General features: G+C 37.2%; 1 protein-coding gene across 18 annotated transcripts in view; it reads right to left on the minus strand.

Annotated features, from left to right (window-relative positions):
- Positions 1-16,944, minus strand: part of FOXP2 (forkhead box P2) — a 405,492-nt gene that overhangs the window by 378,207 nt on the left and 10,341 nt on the right. The gene's annotated exons all lie outside the window — the stretch shown is intronic.

Consider the following 16,944-nt stretch of genomic DNA (forward strand, 5'->3'; position numbering starts at 1 on the left):
TGAAAGAGTGCACAAGAAGGTAGCTTTTTTCATCCCTTACTTCTCTGAGAAGTTTCTCTTTAATATGTTAACTTTCCTCCACAAAGGAAGGCACAACAAACCCCCAGAGATGAGGTGAAGGTACTCTGGTAAAGGCAGCATCTTACACTGAGAGTGTAGACACAAGTCGTCTGTCTACAGTTTAGAGCTTGGGAATTTAGGTGTATAACTTCAGCATTTCCATTTCCCTTCCTAGTGTCACCAACTGTCAACAAACATATAAGCAGCTTCTGACTGAACAGACACACTCTGCAAAAAGCAACGGCACCCTCCACATACAAATGCACACAAAACAGCTCCAACAACTGTGACTCCTCTTAGTTTTAACAGATCACTGAAGGGTGACTCAATTGCTCAAAAAAGTGATGGTATCGCTACTTGAAACAATAAACATTCTGCAAGCAATTACTAAAACAAACTACATGTCCAAAAGATGAGTCCTGAATATAAATGATGTCTTTATATGCGAGACACGCAACAAGTACCCTCTCTCATAGTTGAATACACATGAGTATTATTAAATAATATGCTTCACCAAACTAAGGTCTTTATTATGACAAAACATTTAGTCTTGGTTTTGAAGTAGACCTTTAGAAAATACTCTGGCAGCTTCCAAATACTCACATTTTTCAGCTAATCAATACCAAATGATCCTGTGCTACACACACTCATTGGATTCAAAAAGACACTTGTCCATCAGCCTGACAATGAACAGACACATAAAAAGCAAGTTGTTCAACTCAGCACAGGTAATGCCTTGGAACCTCTGGCTGGCCGTGAATGCACCTGCTGTAGTAGCAATTATTAACTGATTACCAGACTAGATAATAACTAATTTATTCAGTTCCAGATGATCTACCTAGATAGGGCACCATGAAGAAAAATAACTCACCAAAAAACATTTTAAAAATAAAGTTTTCTTCTGAAAGCTTTCTAACTATCTCATCCATGTACCACACACAACAGCCTACCTGTACTAGTCTTACGTTACACTCAGAGAGGTTATTTCTGTCACATCTTAGGTACACCAGCCTTTTTTTTAAAACAAAACACCTCTACCTAAATTACATTTTTCTCAACAGAGTACATAGCTAGCATATCTCAGCCACCAGCACAACAACCTTCATCAGCTACATATGAAAACAAGGCCCAGAAATCCTAATTCAAAGTGTCAGTAATTACAGCACTTAGAATTCACCCCATACCATGGAATGTGATTTTTATCAGTGTAAATAGAATAATTTAAATTTAAAACAACAAAGCAGCTTTTAGATCATTGTTTTCCAAAAAATGTAAAGGAAAAAATTAACTCACCATTAATGCTTTGGAACTAATAAGTCTAATTTTTAAGTGTAGTGAAGCAAGTGGATACTTTTGTACTGATGTGAGTAATTAAAGTACAAGAGCTTCACAGACTCAGAGATGTAATGCAGCCCTTTTATCAAAAGCAGTCACTCTATCTCGGCCTGACAGTTAACAGCATATGATCAAGTAAACAAATACTTTCACACAGCACAAAAGTGCCATTAAAGGCCAGAACTGTCAACACAAATTCCATTCTTGCAAGAGAAAAAAAATATATAAACTGTTGATCACCTCTGGTTGCCTTAACTAGCATGGAGGTTGTCATGGAAACATTTCTGCGAAGTTCACAGTGATGAAACACAAACACTTCCAGTTTAATTGCTATTAGGTTTAGCATACCAGAGTTTATTTATACTCAAAGAGCATTATGATAAAATGCAGTAGAAAGTAAAGCTAGCAATGATCTGGCATAATAAAGCCAATGGATTTAGAGAAGAAAGAAAAAAATAAAAAGAAAAGGAAAATAAAGCCAAATAAGATGGACTTTTTATTAGACTGAAACACAACAAAAGTGAATTACCTCTTTACCAAAAATATTAATTAATCTTTCAGACAGAACATAACTTGTCCATGGCAGTTTAATGCAACTATATAAACATACTGACATGTGAAGATATTAAAGAAACAAAACATCCTCAAACAAAGCAGCATATATTTGAACTACAATACATATATAAGTATTTATTATTTAGATTTAAAACACATTCTTAAAAAAAACTGCAGCATCACGTTAACTTCTGTAGCACACATCATGGGAATCCCATGTATTGGCAACCTCTTTTTTCCAGATAAAATAGACCTAGTCCTGCTATTTTCTTACCAACAGAGTTCCTCCAGCATAAATGACAATTCTGTTGTCCTTGCAGACAAATAGGACCCAATGAGATTTCGAATAATAGTGTTCACTGACTACATGAATGTAAGTCAGGGAGAGCTTAATTTTATTTCATTACAGTTAACAGGGATTCACTTTTCTTTTATTAGAATTAAATAAAATACAGAGATGCATGCAAGTTACTAACTAAAATCTGCAGGTTCCTTTCATTATAATCCGATTTCATTTTTTTAATAATACTACATTCATTACTAGAGAGTGATTTAAGTTAATGCAAAAGCTTTAATAAATTCCAGTGACTTTTTATCTGTTTTCATTAGCAGAAGTTTACTCAACTCAGCTGACAGCCAGCAACACAGAAGCAGAACAGAGGTCAGGGCTGTGGAAGAGGGACTGTACACAGTCAGTGCACTGGAATCAGTGCAGAAGGCACAAGGACACAAGGAGGATTCAGTCATGGTGCTGGGAGCATAAGCTAAGCATGGATGGGGAGCAGAGAGATGAAATCAAGTGGGGTGCATCACACTGACTTTGAAGACATTGCCAAATTCCGGGCCGCTGACTGTGGCATACAAGCACAGGAATGCAATCAATTGCCCATAACCTGCCATCAACTTTTTTTCACTCACATGAGTGATATGTTTTGAATGAAGGTATGGAAGGGAAAATTATCTGTAATAAAATAACTATATTTTGAATAATTTTCCACTACCTGCTTGTTAGGTCTTATATCAAAGTAAAAATACATTCATCTTTACAATTACCATATTTATGCCTCGTAACACTGTTTTTTCTTTTCCCATTTGCCCATCTTGCATTTATTCAATCTCCACTTTTCTTCCTGCTGATGTTCCTGACAATCATCACTCTCCCCTTCCCAGCTAGAGAAGTTATCATTAATGAAATTTTTAACGCTGAATTTTAAAGACCATTATGAGATTTAGAATGAGTACCTTAAAAAAGGATTAATAAAGAAAATGGAATAAGGATAGAGTTGGTGTTTCAGATTACCATCAGAATCAGGAAAATATCAGAATGGCAAGTTTACATTCTCAAGATTACAATTATTATCCCAATAAGAATATATGGATTCAAAATGAAAGTTAAGATCTGGAGCAATCCAAAAAATACCACAAATATTTTTGTCAAGTAGGCTCCTATCCACCACACAGAGATTATTTTATTTCATCCTGCTTTCATTAGCTGGCTATACTTCAGCTCCTACTACATAATTTAGCTTCTAAGATGCTACTTCCTGTTAATTAATAATGTGCTTCTGATCTATACAAACATTATTTCTGTGAAAATTACTGAAAGACAGCAGTTTCTTTAACCACAACCCACTATTCTGCAGGATTATCATGGTCGTTACTGAAGAATAAGAATGTGCCTGGTTCTGCCACCATAACATATTTGTCTTCAGGTCTTCTTCCCACAAGGGAGAAATATGCAGATGAGTGTCCTGTTTTGTTAAAACCCTTTTCTCTTCTACTTCCATAAGTAATTTTGTCCTAAGGGCTACTGGAAAGTTGGTTTGTTCTGATACTGCACATACAAATAAGCTTTGATGCACTCAAATAAAAAATAATTTAGAAAGAATTTGTATTAAAGTAAAATACAAAAACCATGTTGGTCTTCATTTCTCCTTTTTTCAAGACATAAACGGGCCCCTGAACAAGATCTCAGCTCTGCAGAGAGAATCTTTATCTCTTCCTTCACAGGGAGCTCCCTTTTCCTGGAGAAGCCCAACAGAGACTCTACTCCCAAAATCATGGGGAACCAGGCCAAGAACTTTGAAAATAAACACCAAGACACCAAACTTCTTCCAAAGTCTTATGAAGAGATGACAAAGATAAAGCTGCCTGTTTTGCCTTCTTCAGCATTTTCAACTGCTCCATCCTCAGTTGTGCCACACAGGTTGTACTGAATTTATAGCTTGCAAAAGGTGTAGATACTGAGAATTATATCACCAGCTGACAAAGGTAGTGTGTTCTAGCTTACAGAAAATCTTAAATACACAAAATTCTCCATAAAAAGACACCTTGGGGAGCTTTTATGCATCCGCTAAATAGGTGTGTAACAATTGTACAGAGTACTTTACAATTAGATTTATAACGATTTATCATAATTCCAAAGCAATACTTCAGTATTCTGTAGTGTTGCCTAGGGAGTGTTTGATAGAAGGTTTTACAATCCAGAATTCTTTCGACCTGTGCTTCAGCAGTGAGATACCAGAGATAACTTGTCATGCATTTTTCTTAGCTGAAGCCCATTGAGAAGAGATTAAACAAATGCTACATATTTTTAGCTCCCTCTGGACTTAGGAAGGATGTCCCACCATAAACATATGGAGGGAAATCACAATATCACAATGCTTGGAGGAGGTGATCCTTTAATAATAGCCAGCTTTCTTGGGCCCCTCTTCCCTTCAGGGCTTTATCCCATGGTACTCTACCAAGCATTTCTCTGAAGGGGCCAAAGTCTGCCCTCCTGAAGTCCCGGGCAGCGAGTCTGCTGTGCATTCTCCTCGCTGCTGCAAGGATCCTGAATGCCACCATTTCATGGTCACTGCAGCCAGAGCTGCCTTTGGGCTTCACATTCCCCACCAGTCCCTCCTAGAGGGCGAGAACAAGGTCCAGCACAGCACCTCTCACCATCAGCAAATTTATCACTTGGAAAAGGAAATTATCATCAATGCACTTCAGGAACCACCTAGATTGCTTATGCCCTCCTGTGTTGTCCCTCCCATAGTTATCAGGAGGTTGAAGTCTCCCATGAGGACCCAGCTATATCTATGTATCTATAAAGGGTCTCACCCAGGTGGTCTTACTGGCCAGGCAGCCTGTAACAGACCACCACTTTGACATCTGTCCCTGCCCTTGCCTTAATCCTCACCCATGAACTCTCCGTTGCCTCTTCCTCCATCCCCAGGCAGAGTTCCAGGCAGCCCAGTTGGTCACTGACATACAGAGGAATGTCCCCTCCTCATCTCCTCCGCCTGTCTTGTCCTTCCAACACTCCACCAACAGGAACCATAAGATCATGGTTTACCTTGAGGTTTTCTTCCCAATTCAGAATAAGACTAGTGTAACAGACAAAGGACGGGAAAATGTCTCACAGCCTTAGCCAATGTGAGGAGAAAGCCAGGACAGCCAAGGAGCCATAACCATCCTTGATTGCTGAAGTGAGGAAAGTTGAATGAGGAGAACGAGAGCACAATATTTCAGGGTCACAAAAAAAGGAAAAGTGCAGAAAAGAAGACCCACTGCAGACTTCGGTAACCCGCCAACTTGAAAGAAGCTGCCCATGAGGCCACACTCCCATTGCTCATTTCAGCTGGAGAAAGCAGTAAGTGAGAAAAGGAGGCAGATGTGACTGAACATTAGGCAGTGAGCTAAACCTACAAAATAACTTCATGTTGAAGAGGCCAGGCAAGTCCAGAAAAGCCAAACCAGGAGTCTGTGACTGGGCAAGAGAGCACACTTCTCTGACAGCTTTATTCGTGCTGTGTGAAAGGTGAAGGAGCTATGGGGGAAGCCCCACCTTTCTTTCAGCCTTTGATTAACTTTTTCTCATCTGTTTCCATATCCTCAACAGCAAAATATATCCCTAGGCACACCCAAGACACACCTTTCCTAGACAAAATACGATACCTTTGAGCCAATTCCAATGCTCTACATCCACTTGGCAACGAAGAACAAAGGGGCCAGAAGAACGACGACTGAATCCCAGTAACGGGTATCAAGATCCCTTATTATTTCCTTGTTTAATTAAAAATAAAAAAAAAAAAACCTAAACACAAAAAGAAAGTGAGATATACTGGAGATGGAAGTGTAACATGAGACACATTCCAGCATGCTATCTTAAATACACTTCAGTACAAATGAGAAAGGAAAAGAGTCAAACTACACTAATGGAATCTAGAGCCTCTAAATCACTGCCTCCAAGTGATTGAAGTCTCTTAAATTCTAGGCATTTTTTTCCCAAGAGCTTAAATAATTAAGGCACTAAAGCTGTTAAGATTATGACTGTTTACCTCCTTGGCAGCAGCACTTCACAGGTGAGCAACAACAAGCTCATTCTCACTTTTCCTCAAATTCATTTCTCTCAGTAGAATGACATTGCAAGGAGTGAGGATTGTATTTTTAAAATTTTTAACATATTTTATTATTTTATATATTTAACATATTCATAAAATATAACAATAAAATATATTTAATATATACCTATATATTTATTATATTTTTACTCATCATATTTTTAAAATTTTACTCATAATCAATAAAATCTGCATAGTCAATTCATTCAAAATTTCTTTGTAGCACAATGGCAGTCTGTTAGAGGCAGCTACAGAAACAAAAAAACAGAAATGAAAGGAAATAAACCTCCAAGAAAAATAATTTATAAACTTTAAAAAAATAATTGCAATGTTTTTAATCCTGTTGCTGGCAAACTCACACTAGCAAGCTTACAGTTGATGTGTTCCAGACTACACCAAAATTATATATGTGTAAAATGTTCATAATAGAGAAGAAAACGTCTAAAATTTATTAAGCTTTCATGCTGATCCTCCAGTCTGGCAAATGTTTGTAAAATGGAAAAAAAAAAAAAAAAAGAAGAAAAAGAGACAGTGTTAAGTAAACATTTCAGACCTGAACCTTCTTTATATGCCTTTGAACCTTTCCTTTCATGTGCAATACCTGACAGCCCACTGAGAATAAAATGCTGAAAGCCCCAAAGATGGGTAAAACAGAATTTCTGACTCAGGAAATAAAGATCAGCTGAATATGATTCCCATATGGCAAACCAGATCAATGGAAAGCAAGACCAAAATTTACAATATCTATACTGTGCAGTACAACATGGAGGTTGTCTTTTATTGCTGGTAGCAAAACTCCCAGTGGCCAAGAATAAAAGCAAGCACAGAGATTATACCTCCACTAATGGTGAACTCTAAAAATACACATTGATAGATTTCAGATCGGAAAAGGAAAAAGGGAAAATTCTGGTTTGCTTTTATTTAGTGTTATGGAATATCAACCATCAACTAGAGCAATCAACTTTCAGCACAAAATCCAGGATTATTAATATAAAGACATGTTTTCAAAGCCAAGGGGGGAAAAAAACTCAGCAGCTTGGATTACCTGATATGAAAAGAAACACTCTTTGCTGTAAAACTAAAACAGCTTCAAGGCTATCTTTGTGATAGCATGTGTGGCTGAATGTGAGAGAATGTATAACAATATTATTACTTTTATTTCAAGATTTCCTGTAAAACCTCAGGTCATGCTCATGAAGACTTTCTTAAAAAGCAGTGATAAATCTGCTGAATACTTTTCAGAACTTGAAAAAGGGGCAGTGGGCAGCAGGGAGGTAATCAAGCAGTCCTCAGTGACTGAGGTGGCAGAGCAATGCTCTCCCCAGGGTCAGCAGGAGCCATCTGCCAGGGATGGCAAAGCCCTGTACCCAGCCATCTCTGCTGGGGTCTCACAGGGCACATGGAGCCACAAGTCTGCAAGTGAAGGAAAAAAGATCCAACTTTTCAGATTCCTCTAATAAAGTTCAGATGGAAATACACCAAAGAGAAGTTCTTAAAAAGAAAACAAAACCGACAACATTTTTAGTCAATATACAACAGACCTGATCAAAATAAAAAGATATCAAATTACTTTCAAGCTTCAGTAAAATATTTGCTCTATCCCACCATAAAGGCTCAACCAAAAAAGAAAAAAAAAAAAAAAAAGAAAACCTCACAGCATCTTGGACCTACCTTACACTACACTACTCCACCACTTTACACTTGATGTTAAAGATAGCCACAGCAGCATGAGAGCCCTGCTCCAGGATGTCCATAGAGAGAAGAGGGTGGAGGTAAACAATAGGAACTACATAGCAATATTGTCTTCTATACCCCTCTGTAAACAAGCAAATTAAATACTTTGACCCTATATATGAAGAGAGGTGATTTGCCTAAGAATTTTTAAACCATTCTTCCCAGTAGGTGGAAACCTATCTATATATTTAAAATCATGTCCATGGCAGAAATTCTGCTGGCATTTAACCTGGCTGATCTTCATAACTCATGGTTTCACCACTAGTTAGCAATGCAGTCAAGTCAATTCTGGCTCTGAAAACCTAAAAACTTCAGCATGTTACTGGTGCATTAAAACATATTTACTGTGATGCTCCATCAACAATGCTGTGACACTCTTTTAGTGTAACCTTCAGCTGCAAATGCTGCCACTAAAGATCAATAGAGAAAAAGCAAAGAACAGTAATATTTGAATAAATTTATGAAACATTCTATTCCACAAGAGAAATGGTAGAGGACCCAAAAGAAATTCTGGACCCCAGCAGATCACCACTCACATGAGGGAGGTGATTCTCCCCTTATCTCTACCAACACACTGCTGCTCTGAGCTGGATCACAATTTTAAACAGTTAGAAGATAGTGTACACTCTCCTCTAATAAGCATTCTTCTTACCCCCTTCCTTTGGCAATATTACCATTCATTTGGGCCAACTGGGATATCATCTCTCTCAGTCTTTGGATGCATGCATCTAGGTTCTATAGATTCAAGTATTTTCAAAAAATTTACAAGCAAATACTGTAGGATCTTTGCAAATACCACCTTTAAAGTATACCTATACTCTCAAAGTGTACAGCTGTTATACTCCCATCACTCTTATTTCAAATCTTGTTCTTATCTTCTGTTCTAATCTTGACAAATGTAATCTCATTCTACTGACATAAATCCAGTATCCCATTATATATTAATCACTTATCTTCCATGTCAAAACCTTCCTATCATCTCTCATTCCATATCTAGAGGTAAACTCCCTTCTCCTTTGCGTCCAGGCTGCCAGCTTCCATCACCTATGTGTTATTTTTTCACTTAAGTGTTTTCAAGCTTTTTATCCAGGCTCACGCCTCACACTGCTATGAACATTCACAAGACTAACTGATTAGCCTCTTTCAAACTGCTTTGGCAGGAGACCTATGGAAAATTTTAAAACTAATTATTTGCTGATATGGTATGATGACTCCTTGTTTTTCTGTCTTCCCTTGCCTGTTTCTAAACGTTGTCTTTACCCACGTGTGTAAATTGTCCTGCTTCTGGGCTGGGCCTCAGTAGTTCTCTGTTTGCACAGAACCCAGTGATGGTCCTTCCAGTTTATGTCCAGGTCTCTAAAACACTGTCAAACGACAGGCATGAAGTTCACAAATAGCAATGTGCCAAGAAGAACACTAACCACGGTCCTGCTTCTTTCAAAAAAAAAATAAAAAATAGCCATCAAACCAGCATTGATACACTTCCTAGTTGTAAAGTACTGCTGGTATAATTCCTTCAGCAAATTTCAGTGTGTTAGAAAAGTCCTTAAAGCACAACCTGAAGTATCCCCATGAAATCTACTTTGAAGTCCTTAACATTGTGTCGTCTTGCAAATAACTACTCTCAGTGCTAAAAACAATCTTTCTCACAATGGGCTTTGTTATGCCCTCATAAGGTGGATCAACAATACTCTCTTACCAAGTATCTTCTCTCCATGAAGTCTTTTCTCCATATAAAGCTTTTTAAGAATGCACCAAAAAAACTTGACATCAACAAAGAAAAACAAAGGAAGGAAGCAACTTAGGAAGATATCTAGCTTTGTTATTCCTATTTAAGATATTTTTATACATCCAAGGGTCTTAATTCCCAGTTTAAATATAAAATGTTTATATTCACCCCACTAGGCAGAATAAATACATATGCCTTTTTCAGAGGCAGAAATTTCCAGTCTTGATGCAGATGCTACTGAAAGCAAAACCAGAAACAATATCTCTCTAGAAGTATGCCCCTGTATCTCCCTGTACTTCAATATTGTTTGATAAGGTCTCATATAATATTCCAATTAACCAGTATAATTTCCTGTCTTCTTAGTCATGAATTTATTTGGTGTTTTATCAGTTGGTATATTTCCTCTCAGCCTTGTAAAATTTTTGATCAGCTTCACCGTTTACCTTCACAGAACTAGCAAGTTACAAATATTCATGATACACCCTAGTTATAAAAAAAAAATCCTTAAAATATCAGGCTGTTCACTATAGCTCTTATTATTTATTAATTTCTCATAATTTAAAGAAAAAATCCTAAAATCAAAATTGTTGAAAACAGCCACATCTAACAAAAATAAGAGCCAAACCAAGGAAACTGTTATCCTAACAGGAAACTGTTATGTAACACACAACTGTGAAAAAGAGTTTCAACTCTCACTTATGAACCAGATCTTCAAAGATTTACAGTATCTAAAAATACAGTCCATCCCTCTCTTGCATTTTTTATCCCTGTGGCATAAAATTAAAAAAATAAATAAATTTGAGACACAACTCCAAATTGTAAACTGACTTTATTTCCCATCCCTCTTACTCTTTTACAAGCTGAGTTGTGTTCTTACCACACCAACTTGCCCCACGGCATGCAAGATCAATGCCATTCTAGCCTCTTCTCTGATGAGCCCCAGCTGCAGAGGATGGAAATCTTGCACACTGCAGAACGTATGGGGTTCTGAGTTTTAACAGCCTGATTCTGTAACACTGGGTTTGGGAAGTTTTTACACATCCTATTAATTATAATAATATCAGTGAGGCTTACCCAGCAAACAAGCCAAAGTAGCTGAGCTCTGCAAGAAGTTTTTCAAAGGTATAATGGAGTTAACCAAAGGGCATTAGTAAGTACCGAAGGAAGAGCGGGGGGAGATAATAAAAACAGGCAATCAGCTACAAAACATGATATGAGACTTGAAGGCTACCATTTCCTCTTTCAAGCACAAGATTGATTTTCTACTGCATCTCTAAGCAAATTACTTGAATCTTTAGCCTTACAGAAATCAGGTTCCACTTTAACTTTTTCCTGATACATCTGACATTTCAGCTGACAAGAGGCACTTTCCATTGTACAGGGATTTTGGTAAAAATGGGATTATTTCTTGTACTTCCACTGTATTTTACACAGCTTCTTCACTTTGCAGTATTCCTCTCAGTTAGGTGGAATTGTCAGGACCCTCCTTTGCTGATTTTGTTTCTAAAACCATCCCCTTCGCTATCAGGGGAATAGTGGAGGGGATCTTTAAATAAACACGACAAGAAAGAAAACTTGAAAAAGTATAAGCAAGAAAAAGCAAACAGAAAAATCTGAGCTACACTCCTTAGCAATACAAGTGCTCTCGAAAACTTCCAAAAGCACAGATTAGAAAGGATTATGGCAGAGGAAGGTTTCCTTGACCCATATTCTGGCTTCCAGAAGTATCTCACAGCCCGATTACAGGGGCACATTTGCTTAACATCTCAGCCTTGACAAGCCACTGCCACTGTGCAGGGCATCACATGCCTTGCCACAGCTCTCATCCAAAAGCTCTGTCCTGCCTGTCCAGGAGGGTATGGCTACAGCTATAATGCTCTAATTTTTCCAGGACCTGAACACTTTTAACAGCTGAATGTGAAATGAGTTAAAGTACTTTGGAGAGCTAGAAGCAAGTTAAGCTGTCTGCACAGATATAACCTTTGTATTTTCTGACAGCTCTCTAACAAAGAAAAAGCATCATAATCTCAGAAGTTCAAAAACCTTTAAAAAAAGTCTCCTTAAAAATGGAAAACAGACATTCTCCTCTCTTCTCTCTCTTCTTCTTCATACTTTTAATATCAGCAGAATTATATTTCTTTCTTCCTGTCTCTCTCTCTCTTGTTGTCAGGGTTATTTTGAATTTGAACCTATTTTCCATCTGGCCTGTCTTAAGACTTCTGAACTCTTCTGTCTGCCCATTATGTTCGTAAATATGTGAAAATTAGTATACTGCAAACACCAGGAGGTGGATTACGTGTCATTCATTACAGTGACAATTCAGCTTTTTTGTCCACCACAAATACTTGTGAGACAGCAGTGACACATAGGGTACCAGGACTCTGAGTTTCTAAGAGCAGCACACAGGCACTTCCAAAGATGAACTGCTACAGCATCTTCCTTTGCACCATCAGCCACGACCAGGGGCTGTAAGTAGGAATCAGAGGCTCCTACCTGGGCCAAGTTAAGCAGGTCAGTTATTAATAAGAGACTGATCCTTTGTAGTGTGGGTCCCACTGTATCAATGTGACTTACCCAAGCACCCTCTGGGCTCTGGGCTCTCTGACAGGCACTGCAGCAATGCAGATGGGCCACAGAACTCAACTCCAACTCCATATCAGAGCTGTATTGTACACTTTGCATGAAGCAACTTCAGTCAATGTTCACCCATCCATTTTAGAGGTAAGATAACAGAGTTATCCTTTAAAGAGCCTTAATGAATAGTAATTGTCACAAAAGGCACACACATTTAAAAAACATTTAATGTAAGATATAGGCTTATTATTCTTGTTTCTCTTAAATCTGCCTTAAATAAAGGTACTTGAATGAAAACATGATAACCTTTTTCTCTTTCTAAATAAAAAACCCTATGAAAACAAGAATGCGGTCTACAGCAGGTGCAGAAATTATGTTTCATAAAATAAATTTGCAATGCCAAGCATTTGTTCCAGTTTGCAGTCTTTTGTTATTGTTTTCAATCTTATTTATTTGTTTATTTAAATCCTTTAGTTATTAGTGGTCAAATTTAACATCCCATCCAAATATACAGCCATCAACAGAAGATTAAAATTTAAAAAAAATACAATGGTCTGCATGAGATTATACTGAACTGCAAACAAAAGTGGCAAAAGCAATTAATCAACCTTAAATGAGCAAAAGCTCTAGATCAACAACATGGTTTAAAACAAATTAAAACTTTGCAAACAATCACAGAAATGGCTTTTTTATTTCAAGAATACTGAATTTTAAGAGACTTCAAACTGTTAAAATTGCCACCCAGAGACAGAAAAAACACAGTTTATGCAGCTACTCACTAAATATATTTTCACATTGCCAGAATTTTTTAACTTCTCACCAAGAACAAAAATGCAGGTCTTCAGTGGAGTCTACAGCTACAGAAGACACATTGCCTTTGAAGTTATATTGCAATAACCAAACTGATCAAGTCACAAGTACAATGTATATCATTATCTGCAATAATCTGCAATGATTTGCAGAACAGCTGTCGGGGCTCCTTTTACAGAGTTTAGCTTTGTGTAGTTTGCTAGAACAGTTTTTACCACAAGTACTTCAGATCTGCCAAGTAAAATCAAGAAGCACAATTTTCATTTATGCAAAACATGTTTTGTGGGAAAGATATGGTTGAACTGGAAGCAGTTTGGGTACAACTATTAGCTGCTTTACACAGTTCTTATTACTAGATGCACACATATATGAAGTAAATTTAACTTTAAAATTTTGTTTTAATGCATTAGAAAATTCCAGAATTAACTATGAATTAGCAGTAGCTAATTCACTTCCCCTCAAATTTTCTATGACAAACTGAGCAGTAAAAACTACAACCTCTTTACTCAAAATGCACAGAAGGTTTTGGAATAATGAAATGTAGTTGATGTGCTTCAGCAATAACAGGGTTTCACCTTCCAAATATCCCATCCATATTAAGCCTATAGAAACACTGTAGAAAATAGCAAAAAGACAGATCTCTTTCTGCAGGCTTTTAAGGAAACTGATCCTATTATTTCTATAACTGAAACAAAGATTAGGGAGTTAACAAGAATTGTTTTTTCCCCAGTCAGCATTTGGGAATCATTTTTTTTTCATTCTCTTCTATTTGTAGCTGGATATCCATAGCACTTTTACCTTGAAATGACCTCAAGCTGCAGCAGGGGAGGTTCAGGTTGGACACCAGAAAGAATTTTTTCATGGAAAGGGTTTTCAAACATTGGAACCACTGCTCAGGAAGGTGGTGGAGTGACCATCCCCAGAACTGGACATGGCAATTAGTGCTCTGGTCTAGCTGACAAGGTCAAAATTTGTCAGTCAAAAAATCAGTCAAAATTTGACTCAATGATCTTGCAGGTCTTTTCCAACTAAATGAATTTATGATTCTAAGTCCCTTTTAGAGCTCAAAGGGTTACACTACGGTTACACCTCAACATAGTACTAAGCAAATTAACAGAACGATGATGAATACCTTGCACAAGAAAAACCTACGAAGGCAAAGCACTGACACTTTCCTAAAGAATTTACTTTCTCATACATCTCTACTCTTAAGAGCTCCAGTTAAAAGCATAAAGTGAACTTTAGCCTCACGCAGCTAAACTACCCTTTGTGCGAAAGGCTAATTTCAGAGGTATCTAATTTCTCCATAAAATATTTTTTTCCCACATTTAAATAATTCACAGGAAAAATGGACTGTCTGCTGAGAGAATGATAACATTCCTTTAGAACAACCAAAAAGCCAAATATGAAAAATACTGCAACACCAGTGAAAGAAATTGACTTAGCTAGTTTTTCTCATTTGGTCAGTACCTCTTTCACTGTGTTTTAAGTATCAGAACTACCACAAATCAGCACAGAATTCAGGCAGTTAGTGAGAAACACAGTAACCTCTGGACACATTCACCAATGTAAAAAACCTGTTTCTGGTATCCTTTTTCCATCCAATCTTAACGTTTCTTGAGGAAACACTTCTAGTCCTCATCCAAGGTTCTCCTTTAAGAGAAACCAACTTAGTTCTTGCAGTTACTGTGCCTGGAGTAGGGCTAATTTCCCAGTCAAGAAAGCATTTCAGCAAGTGAATGGAAAGCAGTGGATGGATTAAATTAGGAGACCAGAGTTTGCAATCATTGAGCTCCAGAAAGCAATTTACTGGCATTCTCTATTTAATTATATCAACACCTTATAACCATTAATGAATTAATCGTTACTGTACTGAGATCAAGTAACTCTATCACAAAGCTCTGCAAGTATACATCTGAGCCAAGAATTATACTTATAAATTTTAGGAAGGCACTTTGTCTCTATCATCATCATTCTTCACAACATTAAAAGCAGTTAATTTCAACCCCATAAGCCATGAGTGCTGGCCCCCTTCCACACCTACTTAAGATTAAAAATAATATCTGTTCCTCTTACAGCCATTCTTGCCCACATCCACACGGATGTGTTCACCCCAAGAGGAGGTTACTGAGCTTAAGAAAAACAAGTGTTTTTCAGCTATAGGCCTGACATGTGCAAAACTTGTTCACCCTCTTCAACTCACAATGCCCCCTTGAGGAAAAAGGGAAGAAAACAAACAAGTGGGGGAAAAGGGAAAATAAATAAATAAATAAAAATAATAAAAAATGTTCTGAAGAGTGAGAAGAGAGCTTCCTAAACTAACAGCAGAAAAAAAATACAAATTCAAAGAAAGGCTGTCCATGCTTATAATGCTCATCTTTCTGGTTTGTGGTTTTTTTTTTTTCTGACCATTTTTCTCATATGAAACTTCATTGCCTTCACCATCATTTAGAGCAGTTTCAAGAAGAGTACAGAGACTCAAGTTCTGATAGTTTTTCCATGTATACCAAATTCTACATATATACTTAGGTATCTGGTTAAGAGGAAAAAAATTAGAAATATTTCATTTTAACCTTTAAGCAAACCTGCATTTCTATTACACAATCGAAGGAAGACAATCTAATATTCACAGAGCAAAAGTACCAACATCTGTCACTGAGGAAAATAAATCTGTCATAAGCTAGTGTTCCCTGAAGACATCCAACAAACATGGCCCATGCCTGTATATCAGAAGTTAAACAAGGAAGTAAAGATTTCTGGGAGGCTTTCAGTTTTGTGCCTAAAATCCTGGTTTTAGTTTTCTCTCCTTAAGTCTAAAGAAAGAAAGAATTGTGACTTGTCTGTTACATCCAATACACTTTTTTACATTTTTGAATGAATCTAAATTTAAAAAATTTATGGAGACAGTAATTTGCACTAGGTTAATAATTACCTGTAAGAAACATACTGGAGAACATAGATTTCTTCAATATACTGTATCATCTTCCACTAGCAGGCCCACACAAAACAGAATGAGAACAAATTATATTCAGATGGTACTAATGTTCAGGATTTTAATATTGCTGTCCTTACTACAACTATATAAAACTCTCTGCATAAAGGTTACCTCTAACACATCTTCTAACTCTTAAACACATTAAAAACACCCTTATTACATTGTACATTTAACCACAACACAAGAAAAGGTTAGCTCCCAATAATAACCTTATAAAGAAAGCACAGTATCAGTTAAATGGATTTTAAGTAAGGGTCCAAGATCACATTAGGCAGCAATTATAAGCTACAAATTGTATTTTATATCTTCAGTGAGAGGTAGCACAAGTCTTGCTGAGTCAAATCTCTGCTATAAAACCTCTTGCCATGCTTTAAATGCTGCAAGCAGCTGAGCCCTGAGGGGTAAAAGCTAATGCTAAAGGTAAAGGCTTGAAGAGTTGACCAGATATCTTGTGGCCATAGATCTGAGTGTGTCAGTCAGGCAAATATACCGTTCTGTGCTTGCCAGAGAAGGCCAGGAGTAATAGATCGAGTTCATCAGCTGTTGAGGAGCCTCCCAGAGGTGCAGCAGAGATTAACATTGGTTTCACTGTGCCTACAGGGATCTGCACAGAAAAGGGGACACTGGACGATGACTCACTATTTCCAAGCACCAAAGGAAAATAAATGCATTAGAAGTGTTTCTTCCAAACAACACCTCCTAAGAAAGAGGCCCCCAAAGTGTCAGGAGGGAAAAGGAATGAAAAAATCATCCCAGAAAGTAGA

This window comes from Motacilla alba, chromosome 1A, assembly GCF_015832195.1.
Source record: "Motacilla alba alba isolate MOTALB_02 chromosome 1A, Motacilla_alba_V1.0_pri, whole genome shotgun sequence".
Lineage (NCBI taxonomy): Eukaryota > Metazoa > Chordata > Aves > Passeriformes > Motacillidae > Motacilla > Motacilla alba.